The following is a 12,999-nucleotide window of genomic DNA, read 5'->3' on the forward strand; positions in this document are numbered from 1 at the left end:
AATCCAAAGAACATAGTGTCTCCAACCAAAAAATCATTTCATGGAATCAAGAGCACTCAATGCTCCACCCAACAATCACTTACAGGAATCCAGAGCCCATATCCTCTCCACCTGATTCACACTACAGGAATCCAAAGCACACCATGGCTCCACTTGATTGTTGGGTTGTGTTATATTCTTTCCACGACTACCCCACGCGTGGGGGCAGTAGCCCCCCCTGTACATTGTGTGGGGCACTATTGGGGGGTATGCAAGGGGGCGGTAGCCCCCCTGCATGGGGTCAAGGGTAGCGCCCTGGGAATTTTTTTTTGGACACTATATTAGGTGGGCAGACCTACCTATGATTTTGTGCATGGCTTTCGCACATGGTTTTGGGCATGATAGTTTACTATCCATGGTATTTTGTAGATTCGGTCAAGGGAACTACGGTTATGTTCTAATCCAGGGTTAATGGATTGAGGTTTATGGATGCTTCGGCATGTATATATATGTATTGTAACATTGAAAGGAAAATAATGAAAAATCAATCTGTTTTCCTGATTTTGGGATCTAGGGGAAAATCTCTGTGTATATATGTTTTATGTTTTATGCTCTCGCCATTGTTTATTTTCTGTTTTTAGAATTCGTATGCTGGTAATTTATGTACGGGGTTAAAATCTACATTTGGTATTATAGTTGTTTTGGCTACAAGGGGATACCTTTACTGCTGAGGGGTTTTTGCTTAGGCCTGTGGTAGACCTTGTTCAGTGGGTGATCTGCAGGATTGATTCTTGTGGCGAAAGAAGACGGCGGGTAGTGGAAAGATAGAGATCGAGAAATTTAATGGTTAGAGTTTTGAGTTGTGGAAACTCAAGATGGAGGATCTGCTGGTGGATAAAGATCAATGAATCACAGTAGATCCGGGTACTAAACAAACAACAATGTCAGCTAAAGACTAGGTAGAGTTGGAACAGAAGGTAAAGAGCACAATATGATTATGTGTCTCAGATTCAATATTGTTGAATATATCAGGGGAAGCTTCGATGAAGCTTTTTGGGACAAGTTAGGGACTTTGTACCAATCTAAGTCTGTAGTGAATCAACTGTTCCTATGGAAAAAGTTGTATAACCTGAGGTGAAAGATGGAGACTCGATGGCAGAGCATCTGAACGCATTTAATACTTTGGTAAACCAATTATTATCTATTGATATTAAAATTTCATATGAAGATAAGTGCATCAGTTTGTTGTGTTCTCTACCAGATTCGTGGGATAGTCTGGTTGTTGCAATAGGTATCAATGCATCTGCCTTGCAGTTTAATGAAATAGTCTCATCCTTATTGTCGGAGGAGATGAGACGGAAAAATATGGAGGGCCAGAATGGTGATGCCTTGTCTGTACAAGTATGGTCACAGAACATAAACAAAAATAAGTCCTCGAGTGGAAGATCTAAATCTAGAGGGAGATCTAAATCTCCAGGAAAACCTGTAAAGGTGTGCTAGAAATGGGGAAAGGAAGGGCACTTCAAAAGGAACTGTAAATCTAAATCTCCTGAGAAACGAAAGGGATCTGATGATGTTCCTTCCGTAGAGGCGAAAGCCACCTCAGATGAAGATGGGGATGTGTACTTGGCTTCTTCTTCAAGTACACATGTAGATCATGAGGCATGGTTAATTGACTCATGTGCATCCTTTCACTTCACTCCCCATAGAGAGTGGTTCTACGATTATGAGAAATATGATGGAGGTGATGTCTTCTTAGGGGATGAAAAGAAGGCTAGAATCATTGGTCGCAGAAAAATCAAGTTGAAGTTACAAGGTGGAAGGATTAGAACACTTTCGGGTGTTCTGCATATTCCTGCATTGGCTAGAAATCTGATTTCTGTAAGAAAGTTGGATGATGCAGGTGTAAAAACAGTGTTCAAGAAAGATACCTGCAAGATGGTTCAAGGAGCAATGGTATTTATGTGGGGAGTTTAGATTGGAACTCTACAAGATTTAAGGTAGCACTTTTATTGATGGGTGCAACAGTTCTATGGTTCCAAAAAGTGGAGCAGAAAATCTAGTGGTCTCTGGAGAAAAGACCATGTTATGGCATCAACGACTTGGACATATTGGAGAGAAGAGCCTTCAAATACTTCATGGTAATGGCATGATAGAAGGTATGTCTAATATCTCTCTGGATTTTGATTTATGTGAAAATTGTGCATATGGGAAGCATAATTGGGTGAGTTTCCCCTCTGGTGCTAAGAGGGCAAAATGAATATTAGAGCTTGTGCATAGTGATGTATTTGGACATGTGTTGGTTCCATCACTAGGTAAGTTTGTGTACTATGTAACATTTATAGATGACTTATCAAGGAATACATGGATATATTTCCTCAGGAAGAAATCTGAATTCTTTGACAAGTTTAAAGAATTTAAGCCTCTAGTGGAAAGCCATACAGAGAATAAGATAAAGGTGTTGAGGACAGATAAAGATGGAGAGTTTTGCAAGAATGAATTTGAAGAGTTCTGTAAGAAGTGTGGTACAACACGGAAGAATACTACTCCATACACACCTGAGAAAAATGGAGTTGCAGAAAGAATGAACAAGACGTTGTTGGAAAGGGCAACAAGCATCCTCAGTGGTGTCGGGTTAGGATAGGAATTCTGGGCAGAGGCGGTCGAAACTACATGTTACCTAGTCAACATATCACCTTCATCAGCGTTGGAGGATAAGACTCCACAAGAGGTATGGACTGGTAAGAAACCTTCTCTTTCACATATGAGGGTATTTGGATGTGATGCATACGTACATGTTCCAAAGGAGAAAGGAACAAAGTTGGATAGTGAGGTTGTGTACAGCCGAGATGTGGCATTTAGAGAGGAAAAAGATGTTAATAAACATGAATTCCTATCAAAGGAACCTGAGAAGATAGAGTTTGAGCTAAAGGAGGAAGAATCAAACTCTACAACAGAAGAGGAATCAGAAGATGAAGAGCCAAAAACTCAGTCTGTGAGAAGATCGGTTCGAGAAAGAAGGTAACCGGAAAGGTATAGTCCATCTACTTTCTATTCAAATTTTTCTTTATGTATTACTGATAATGGTTCTAGAACTGTGAGGGAAGCAATAGATTCAGAGGATGGAAAACTCTGGAAATAGGCCATGGTTGATGAAATTGCATCTTTGCACAAAAATGAGGCTTGGGATCTGGTGGAGTTGTCAGCTGGAAGGAAACCCATTGGTAGCAAATGGGTTTTCAAGAAGAAGATGAATGTAGAAGGAAAGGTGGAGAACTACAGAGCTCGGTTGGTAGAAATGCTTATTCTGAGGTGCTGAGAATTGATTTTGGTGATATTTTTTCTCCTGTTGATAAGGTAGCTTCTATTAGATTACTTTTATATGTTGTTGCTTCTTTTTATTTTGAGGTAGAGCAGATGGATGTGAAGACAACATTTCACGGGGATCTGGAAGAAGAGATCTACATGAAGCAACCTGAAGGCTTTGCGGTGAAGGGCAAGAAAGAACCAGCATGTAAGTTAAAAAAGTCTTTGTATGGGTTAAAACAGTCACCAAGGATGTGGTATCAAATATTTGATACATTTATATGGCGACTTGGCTTCACCAGAAGCAAAGTAGATCACTATGTGTATTTTAAATTAATTGGTGACCATGTTATTTATCTGGTTTTGTATGTGGATGATATTTTGCTGGTTGGAAATGACAAAGAAATTATCCAAGATTGGAAGACCTAGTTGTCCTCCGAATTCGACATGAAAGACCTTGGTGCTGCAAACTATATTTTGGGCATGGAAATTAAACGAGATCGAACAAAGAGGAAGCTCTGGTTAAACCAGAGAAAGTATTTCGAGACAATACTGCAAAGGTTTAATATGTAGGATAGTAAATCGATGAAGGTTCCTATTCCTGTAGGTGTAAAGTTATCTATTGAACAGTGTCCCTAGACACAAGAAGAGGAAGAGGACATGTCTCGTGTTCCCTATGCAAGTGCAGTCAGTAGCCTGATGTATACAACAATCTGTACTAGACCAGACATTGCACATGTAGTGGGAGTGTTGAGCAGGTTTATGTCAAAACTAGGGAAGGAGCATTTGGCAGTAGTGAAGCGTGTTTTCACGTATTTGTGTGGCACTGGTGATTATGGTTTGTGCTACCAAGGAAGACCAAGATTGGACAGAGTTTTGGACATTTGTGGCTTTATTGATGCAAACTGGGGTGGAGATCTAGATCAAAGAAGATCTACAAGTGGGTATGTGATGAGCCCCAAAAATGTACAATTATTTGGGCTCATTCAACCTCCTAATTTGGCTTAGTCTACCATTCTCATTTGTTTATTGCATGTTTTTTATTATTTTTATGTTAATAGAGTGAATTTGGTTAGTCATTATGCCAACAAGTCTAATGGGTGCTTTGTGTAGCCTTTTTGGTCAACTTGGAGACAAAATTGAAGGTCTTAATGAGCACTTGGCAGCCAAATTCGTGGGAGAACAAGCTAGAGGATTTGTAGGAAGGTGTCCCCCTCATTTATGGGCCCTTACCTCGAATTCTCCACCATCAGCTCGGAGTTCAAAGGCCACCAAATCAATGAGCACAAGGGCAGCCAAGCAAGTCAAGTTGGACTGCTGTTAACTACAAGTCTTGGGCAGCCAAGTCCCTAACTTTTAGGAGGACTGTTGGGTCCTCAAATTGTATAAATAAGAAGGCTTGGGGCCTCATTTTGGTTAGCTAGTGGTTGGTCATTTTTGTTAGCTAGTTGGTAGTCATTTTTTGTAGCTAGTAGTTAGTCATTTCGTAGCAGCTAGTTAGTCAATTTGGTTTTTGCTCTTTGTAAGCCAGTTTTGGCATGACATTAGACTTTTGATTATGAATAAAAGCAAGCAGTTTTGGATCAAATTTTGAGTTTTTAAAGGAGCCTAAAGCTCTCGGGGTTGGGCCCAACCTGAGAGCTCAGGCCTCCTTCCTTTGTATCAATATTGTTCCTTTAGCATTTCGTTTCCATTTTCCTTTACATGCATTTGAGTATAGCTGCTGATTTAGATTTCCTGTAGAAGTCAAACATATTGGTTTTATCAGTTAGAACTGTTGTAGTTGTTTGGAAGTAGGCTGAGGCATTACTTAGATCCATTCATGCACTTTCATATTTAGCATTGCTTCTTCATTCCACTGCCATGCATGAGTTTCCTTCACAATTTATATTGTTGTTCATTGATTTTATGTCACAGGTCGCTCAGGTTGAAGCATTCTCGTTTTGGTGACACTCATAAGCATTTGTTTCATCTACACTGCTTTCTCTCGTTCCATCACTTCGTCCTCCACCTTGATCACACCTGCAAACACATCTTTGACCTCTGCTCCGCTCTGTCATCTCCCAAAGTCTTTCACTCCTCACGTAATTCCATTCTCTAGCCCTTTCGTTGACATAGCCCTTTACCTTTCATCCTCCTCCCTACACTCACTTCCCATCCTATTCTTCCACTTCTAAAGCCATCACCAGCCTTATTCCTACCTTACACATCTCCCCCTACCATTCCATTACTCCTCCATCACTCCAAACACTCACGGTAGGTCATCCTGTAGCCATTTGTAAACATCCTGTAGAAAACAGAGTATCCTGTAGGATCCTCCACAGCCATCCTGTAGGAGGCCACTCTCTCGGTTGCTGAGCATCTGAATGCGAGGAACCTCTGTGGATGGATGCCAAGGATCCCTAGGGACCTCTCCTAGCCTCCCCAACCTATCCCACGCTTTCCTTCCTTCTCCATCCCATCTGCACAACCAAACCCTAGTTAGCACAAGATCACCATCATTCCACACACTTAAAAGAAAAATACAAAAACATAACTTTCATGATGCAAGCAGTTTAGATCCATGCATTTTCAGTTGTTAGAGGTAGTGACAGCATTGGTAGAAGTTGCATTTACATTCCTTGCATTGTAGAGGTCAGACTAGTTAAATTAGGGTTTCTTAGGTTTACATGCTTTGATTTGCTTTCAGTTCATTTTTGTCAAGTAAAGTAGCTTTCCTTTGAGATTAGCTTTCGTCCATCAATTAGCAAGCTTCTTCTGAGAGCCTATAGAAGTTGGCTTGAGCCCTAGCGGACTTGTGCCAGCTGACCAAGTGACAGCTGCGACAAGAGCTAGTACTTGTGCATATAGCATCGTCGCTTCCAAGTTTGTACGAACTACCGGGTTGATAAAATGAGAGACAGGAAGCCCCAGGAGTTGTAGCATTATTGCTACAATACTGGAGCTCACCATCTTTTTGGCGCCGTTGCCGGGGAAGCGGCAGAGTATTGGTGATTGTTGCTATTCTTCTATTTTCTACTACAACCTTCTTCTAAGTAGTTTATTTCATTTCCATTATGCAATTTCATTGATGCAAAAGTAGATTAGCCTTTCTTGTTTTCCTAGATTAGTATTTCCCGCTTTCATAGATTAGCATTTCCTGCTTTCCTAGAATAGCCTTTCAATTCCGCATTTCAATTCTGCAAGCGTAGATTAGTGTTTCAATTTCGCAAGTGTAGCCTAGCATTTCATTCTTGCAATTTCATTTGAGCAAAATAGATTAGTCCTTTCCTGCTTTCATTTCAATTTCGCAAGATAGTTAGTTGCAGTTCAATCTATTTCATGCCTTGTAGGAGTAGAGATAAGTTAGAAAAATGATTGCACAACACCCCCACTGCTTCACATAGCCAACGTTCTTCTTCGATGGCTGTGATGAAAGAGCCCCTGGGTGGACATCAAGACATATCTGAAGAACCTACAGGGGAGAAGAAGAAGAAAACATTCCTATGAAGCAAATGGCTACAAGTAGAGATGTTGGGAGCAACATCTTGTCCAAAGATGAATTTGAAAATCAGATCAAAGATTTCAAGAGTGATATGAGGCAATTTCTTGCCATGCAACTGGATACCTTGCGGATCCAAAAGAAGCAAGAAGAAGCCAAGAGGGCTTTGGCCATTTTTTGTCCTAGGTGCCTTAAAAAGCATCCTAGGAACGAATGTCCAATGCACTCCCTAGAAGTGTGTTTCATCTGTGAAGAATACCATCCTACAGATCAGTGTCCTTCCTTGCCCAGAATCAAAGCTACATATCAGAGAGCCAAGGGAGCCACTGAATCACTTTGTTATATGAACCAAAGGAGGCCACATGGACCCGTACCCTACCAGCAGGAACTACAAGGGACACCCGAGACCTATTATGACCCTTACCAAGCCACCTTCATGCCTTCTTGGGGTCCCCCTGCTAATCCTTCCTGGTCTACACCTCCTCCTTGGTCATATCCTCCTTGTTCCTTCACAGATCCATATTATGCCCAACCAGTTGCTCATTCATTTCACTCTTATGCTCAGCCACAACCTCAGTGGAATGCACCTTATCAGGAGTGGAGGCCCCAGTATAACTCTCATCCCGCTCATTTTCCTCCACCACCTGCTCATCCACAACCATTGCCTCCTCCTCCACCAAGGCAACCCCGAATGCCTACCCAACCACAATGCCATCCATCTCCATCTCAATTTCACACCTCCACTCAACCACCCGTACCACCATTTCCAAAACCATGCAATGGAGCAGCTCAACCCAATTGCAAATCTGAGGCACAACATGTGCAAATGATTCCTCTTGAGCTCAATGATGTTCACCAAAGCTCAGGAAGAGTGTTGCAAAACAAAGATTCTATTGAAGGACCAAAGGAAAAAGAAGATTCCAAAGAGGAGATCAAAGAACCATGGGCTGCACTTGATAAAGAGAAGACATCAGAAGCAGAGACAAAGAAAGCTTCCTCATGGTCACCATCAAATCCTCCATGTACTCAAGAGAAAGATCAGCAAAAAGAGGAAGATGAGAAAGTCATGTTAGAAGGTGACATGAAGAATGATCCAGATCAGCAAAAGGACCAAGGATATCAAAGCTATATTGAGACATGGTTTCAGAAGGTCACTCAGATGCAGCAGTACTCTCTTCCTCAGCTATGTTTTGTACTTTCAAAGTCAGATCATGTTGTCTCTGAAAGTTGGATAGTTGTCAAAGCATGCATTCCGAGCCTTTACATCATCTTGTCTCTAATCTCGATGTGCACATGGCTCCATTGGAAGTATTCTTATACTTGAAAATGATTTTGTTTTTCAAGTAGGGTAGGGTAGAAAAAAAAAAAAGGAAAAAAGAAAAAAAAAGAAAAAAGAAAAAATGAAAAAAGAGGAAAATAGAAATCTAAGGTGAAAACCTCCTCGGAGGCGCCTTAGATTGGCTCATTGATTGAAAACCTCCATGAGGCGGTCAATGGGTTGGAAAAAATAGAGAAAAGAGAATAAGATCTTTGGGTGAAAACCTCCCTTGGAGGCGCCCAAGGCAGGCAATTAGGGTGAAAGCCTCCATGAGGCGCCCTAGTTGTTTTTCAAAAAAAAAAAAAAGAAAAAAAAAAAAAAGCTAATCTCCATTGAATAATTTCATGTTGCAACAGTGACATTGCAGGTTGCAAGAAGGACATTGTAGATCAGGTGGATCACTCAAAACAAAGACAAAGGAGTTTTTGTGCCTTCTACAGGAAGTTTCGTATCTTCTACAGGAAGCTTACAAAAAAGCCAAATTGATCTCCGAGGAGGACTTGAAGGCTTGGAAAATGTCCATGAGGCCTACACTCATCTATGTTTCCACTCCTCACCCCTTTTCCATCATTCTTTTCATGTCATTATGCTTCTTTCCTCCAAACTGTGTTTTCTACAGGATGCTCTATATTTCTACAGGAAACATCCTGTAGAACCTTTGGACGAGCCAAATTCAATCTCAAAAATGAATCTAATGGTGGGAATCTGTTGATTAGGCCTACAAGCACTGGTGTGTCCATCCCTTGCCTTTCTCCATCATTCGTCCACCTCCTTGTGCCTCTCATTGCGCTTCTACAAGATCTTCCTGTAGAAATTGTGGGAAACTAGGCATGCATTTCAAAAAGTGGTTTTGCAAGCATGGTAGCTTCCTCAAAGGTTCAAGAGTCCTCTTGCAGTCTTCCAACTCATCCTCCACCATCTCCATACCTGCATCACAAAAAAATTCATTTTGTCATCCCATGCAAGCACATGCAAAAAGCCTTGAGGCAAAAATCCATAGAACCAAATTTGTTTTTGCCATAACTTGAAAACCATTCATCCATTTGACAAACCGCTTTATGGGGAATTCTACAAGGTTGATGACAACATGCCTGAGCAGTTTCATGCAATTCCGATGCACGGTTTCCAAGAAATCAGCCTCCATCACCATCAGCCATTTTTGCATTTTCTCCATAACCGTGCATTCGTTTCAAAACCTATTTCATGGGGATATGCATGTGAGTGATGGTAACCTACCCAAGCAGTTTCAGCCGATTCTGATGCACGGTTTCCGAGAAATCGACCTCTGAATTCTTCAGCCATTTTCCATTTTTCTCGAAATCCGTGCATCCATTGATCACGAATTTGCTATGGGAGATGCATCATGATGGTAGGAACATGCCCACCAAGTTTCAGCTCAATCCGGTTTGCCGTTTGGGAGAAATGGAAAAAAGAAGTTCTGGTCCTGTGAAAATTCAATGGCAGCAGGTTCAGGATGCAGATCTGAACGTGGAAATGAATTCTTGTTGCATGCATCTGGCTAGAGGACACCTGCACAAGAAAACCAGCCATGGATTAGCAGCCCAGCCATCATGCAACCATAAAATCAAATGCATGCAGCAATGACAGCCCACAGCAGCTCACGGCAGCCATTCAACTTCGAGGTATGTGACAAACCCATTCTTCTATTGCATAAAATTAATTTGGAAACTGCATGAATGAATGAGATGGTGGAATTAAGCCACGGATTAGCGAGGCTCAACCGATTGTCTTCTCTAGCGCTCAAGGCAAAAATCACGCAGCATGATCGGCCATTCACGTGAAAATTAAAAAAAAAAAACACAGTTAATGGTAGTTGAACTCCAGTGAACAGGATGTCAATTAATTAACAGAGAGAAGAAGACATGCAGTTCATAACATCACTGCAGTTTGAAAAATCTAGCGCACATGTTTTTGCCACCTCATCACCAAATCACGCAGCAATTCAAGGCGGCTTGGCTGAAACTCATGAACTGCTGTTCATCTGCACTTTCCACGTCCTCAACTAAAGTGTGCATAATCAGTTAATTGGTTCTCTATCATCAACTCATTTGATGATTGTTTTATTTCTCTCCGAAATTGTTGCAATGATCATGATTCACTCGAAGTGTATTCGAATTCAGATGGAGATAAACGAAAATTAGCAGAACATCTTAGAGAAAAATATATGAAATGGTTAGCAAAACTTATTTAAACATCTTCAAATATGGTCTCGGTGGTTCTTCCATGGCTCTGTTTGACAGCGTAGGTGGTGGTATTTGCACCAAAGCAGCAGATGTAGGTGTTGATCTTGTTGGCAAGGTTGAGAGGAACATTCCTGAAGACGATCCACGCAACCCAGCTGTCATTGCTGATAATGTTGGTGACAATGTTGGAGATATCGCTGGTATGGGATCAGATCTATTTGGGTCCTATGCTGAATCTTCCTGTGCAGCTCTGGTTGTTGCATCCATATCATCATTTGGAAACTCTCATGATCTTACTGCCATGTGTTATCCCTTGCTTATTAGTTCAATGGGTATCATTGCTTGCTTAATCACAACTCTGTTTGCAATTAACATATTTGAGATCAAGGCTGTGAAGGAAATTGAGCCTGCATTGAAAAAGCAACGTATTATCTCCATAGTAGTAATGACTATTGGCATTGTTGCTGTAAGCCTAGTTGCATTGCCTTCATCCTTCACTATCTTCAATTTTGGTGCCCAAAAGGTTGTAAAGAACTGGGAGCTTTTCTTTTGTGGTGCTATTGGTTTGTGGTCTGGCCTTGTTATTGGTTTCGTCACTGAATACTGCACTAGTAATGCTTACAGCCCTGTCCAAGATGTTGTCGATTCATGCAGGACTGGAAGCAGCAACTAATGTTATATTTGGGTTGACTGTGGGATACAAATCTGTTATTATTCACATATTTGCTATTGCAGTAAGCATTTTATGAAGCAAAGAAAGCTGCCGCAGTCGGAAAGTATTGTCATGTCAGGAACAGAAACGTGAATCAAGGTTAACCAATGGAAAAACAGTGATTTAAAGGCCTGGAAACACTTTTTCCCATCCAGCTTCGGCATGCAATATCTATTCTCGGGCAGTTCATTGAAGCTAGCAGACTGTTTCTACAGGAAGCTAGCAGACTGTTTCTACAGGAAGACAGAGACTGTTTCTACAGGAAGCCAGCAAAGAGTTTCTACAGGAAAGTTTGAAAAGCGGGAAGCCAAAGGAGAAATTGGCCGAGATGCTAGCCAAGGAAGTCACCAAGGCCATCAAAGACAAGGGGAGAGATTTGGTTGCTCAGAGGATGAGCAACACTTTCAGTAGGGGGGTGATGATGAGCCCCAAAAATGTACAATTATTTGGGCTCATTCAACCTCCTAATTTGGCTTAGTCTACCATTCTCATTTGTTTATTGCATGTTTTTGATTATTTTTATGTTAATAGAGTGAATTTGGTTAGTCATTATGCCAACAAGTCTAATGGGTGCTTTGTGTAGCCTTTTTGGTCAACTTGGAGACAAAATTGAAGGTCTTAATGAGCACTTGGCAGCCAAATTCATGGGAGAACAAGCTAGAGGATTTGTAGGAAGGTGTCCCCCTCATTTATGGGCCCTTACCTCGAATTCTCCACCATCAGCTCGGAGTTCAAAGGCCACCAAATCAATGAGCACAAGGGCAGCCAAGCAAGTCAAGTTGGACTGCTGTTAACTACAAGTCTTGGGCAGCCAAGTCCCTAACTTTTAGGAGGACTGTTGGGTCCTCAAATTGTATAAATAAGAAGGCTTGGGGCCTCATTTTGGTTAGCTAGTTGGTAGTCATTTTTGGTAGCTAGTAGTTAGTCATTTCGTAGCAGCTAGTTAGTCAATTTGGTTTTTGCTCTTTGTAAGCCAGTTTTGGCATGACATTAGACTTTTGATTATGAATAAAAGCAAGCAGTTTTGGATCAGATTTTGAGTTTTTAAAGGAGCCTAAAGCTCTCGGGGTTGGGCCCAACCTGAGAGCTCAGGCCTCCTTCCTTTGTATCAATATTGTTCCTTTAGCATTTCGTTTCCATTTTCCTTTACATGCATTTGAGTATAGCTGCTGATTTAGATTTCCTGTAGAAGTCAAACAGATTGGTTTTATCAGTTAGAACTGTTGTAGTTGTTTGGAAGTAGGCTGAGGCATTACTTAGATCCATTCATGCACTTTCATATTTAGCATTGCTTCTTCATTCCACTGCCATGCATGAGTTTCCTTCACAATTTATATTGTTGTTCATTGATTTTATGTCACAGGTCGCTCAGGTTGAAGCATTCTCGTTTTGGTGACACTCATAAGCATTTGTTTCATCTACACTGCTTTCTCTCGTTCCATCACTTCGTCCTCCACCTTGATCACACCTGCAAACACATCTTTGACCTCTGCTCCGCTCTGTCATCTCCCAAAGTCTTTCACTCCTCACGTACTTCCATTCTCTAGCCCTTTCGTTGACATAGCCCTTTACCTTCCATCCTCCTCCCTACACTCACTTCCCATCCTATTCTTCCACTTCTAAAGCCATCACCAGCCTTATTCCTACCTTACACATCTCCCCCTACCATTCCATTACTCCTCCATCACTCCAAACACTCACGGTAGGTCATCCTGTAGCCATTTGTAAACATCCTGTAGAAAACAGAGTATCCTGTAGGATCCTCCACAGCCATCCTGTAGGAGGCCACTCTCTCGGTTGCTGAGCATCTGAATGCGAGGAACCTCTGTGGATGGATGCCAAGGATCCCTAGGGACCTCTCCTAGCCTCCCCAACCTATCCCACGCTTTCCTTCCTTCTCCATCCCATCTGCACAACCAAACCCTAGTTAGCACAAGATCACCATCATTCCACACACTTAAAAGAAAAATACAAAAACATAACTTTCATGATGCAAGCA

The 12,999-nt window shown here is 41.5% G+C and overlaps 1 pseudogene; it reads left to right on the top strand.

Moving 5' to 3' along the window:
- Positions 1 to 10,328: 10,328 nt before the first annotated feature.
- LOC149249488 (pyrophosphate-energized vacuolar membrane proton pump 1 pseudogene) lies at positions 10,329 to 10,961 on the top strand (annotated as a pseudogene).
- Positions 10,962 to 12,999: the final 2,038 nt, after the last annotated feature.

The sequence above is a fragment of the Pinus tabuliformis genome, chromosome 7 (genome assembly GCF_031772625.1).
Source record: "Pinus tabuliformis cultivar Carrire ecotype Pingquan chromosome 7, CPIR1, whole genome shotgun sequence".
NCBI lineage: Eukaryota > Viridiplantae > Streptophyta > Pinopsida > Pinales > Pinaceae > Pinus > Pinus tabuliformis.